The sequence below is a fragment of the Galendromus occidentalis genome, unplaced genomic scaffold (assembly GCF_000255335.2).
Source record: "Galendromus occidentalis unplaced genomic scaffold, Mocc_1.1 scf7180000076604, whole genome shotgun sequence".
NCBI lineage: Eukaryota > Metazoa > Arthropoda > Arachnida > Mesostigmata > Phytoseiidae > Galendromus > Galendromus occidentalis.
In genome coordinates, this window is record NW_003804593.1 from 17,030 (window position 1) to 18,688 (window position 1,659).

A 1,659-nucleotide genomic window follows, 5' to 3' on the forward strand; every position below is an offset into this window, starting at 1 on the left:
CAGCCGAAGATGTAGATTGAGTCTCGAGTTTGATTTTACAGGGACTCACAGATCTCCGATCAAAACGAAGGTTGGGTGTCGAGCAGTTAATGCGTCGACTATGTAAGTCGGCGCGGCGGCAAAAATGCGTCGTTGATGTGACTTGGTGTGGCGGCAAAAATCCTTCTCCGGGTAGCAGTGGTATCCGAATGCTTTCGTTGGAAGTTAGTAGTGATGCTTGAGATTGTCGAGACATCGGGAATTGAGCCCTCATAACGCGGCAGAGTATAGATGGGGTGCAGCTGAACATACGAAGCAGAGTAAGGCGAAGAGGATTGCTCGTCGATAAGCGGAGCACTCGAAAAGCGTCGGCTCGAACTCATCTGGCAGTTGATATGGTTCGGAACCCGGGCATCAGAGGTGAGATGTCATTGGAATATTCCTGCGTGAACGATGTTCTCCAGTCGCCTGGGCGAGCCGAAAATGTGCATATTATCGGGATTGGTGACCCGCGACAACGCTGTATACAATTGGCCGTGACCGATAATGTTCTCCGGGAGGTACTTCCCTCAATTAGAGAATGTCTGGTTCAGAGCTTCGTTTATGGTTATGACGAACGCCAAACGCAATGGGAATCTGTTGAAATCTGTCTTTCCCGTTCTCGTTGTCACTACGCTTAGCTAGACTCCTACGCAGTCTTAGTTCCGTTTCGCTCAATTGAGTAACCGTGTACAAACGTGCTCCGCTTCAATAGAGATCATTGGGCATAGTCTGGTGACCGACAGTTTGAGCGCGAGTGGAGTTGAGCGCAACGTAAATCTAAGCGCGAAGTTAATCCGAGCGCGAAGTGAATCTGAGCGCAGAGTAAATTTGAGCGCAATGTAGGTTTGAGCGCAGCGGAAGACAGAGCGCTGGTGAATTTGAGCGCAGAGTAAGTCTGAGCGCAAAGTAAGTCTGAGCGCAAAGTATCTCTTAGCGCTGAGTGAATTTGAGCGCAATTAGGTTTGAGCGCATCGGAAGCCTGAGCGCAAAGAAAATTTGAGCGCGAAGTGGATCAGAGCGCGAACTTAGTCTCATGACGAGGAATCTGGACTTCTCAGATTCGGGTCCCGTAATTTTATTTATTCTCGACAACTGTAGTGTTTATTGTACCTGTCATTTTCCAAGTGTCAGATCCTATCCGTGATTACAGTTCAAGACGAAATATTCTGCGCGATTGCCCTCAAGAAGTTTAAAACACTGCTGTTCCCATAGGACGATGTTATTCCGAACAACCTTTTCTGGCGGTCTCGATAAATCCGTTTATCAGGAGCCCCAGGCCCCTGAGCGAGGGAGTTGGCGATGACAAACTTGGTCAATCCCTGCTCGATTTTGAGCTGCTTGACTAGTTTGAAGAAGGTCGGATTTGTCGCCCCAAGTCTGCCGTTAAATGCTGAGTGCCAGCCTTCGATTGCATCGTTGGTGCGGCCTACAGCAGACACGGTGGCCTCATGAGCGTTCCACGAACCTATCTTCATGGTAGCAGGATTCCGCGGGCGACCTATCCACGTCGCCTCAAAGTAATTTATGAAACTCGTCAGGAGGTAGTTATTCTCGCGAATGGAGTTCGATTCCAACAAAGTATCGAAGGCGGATCGCACATCATGCCCGGGAACGAATGCGATGGCCGCGAACATGCGA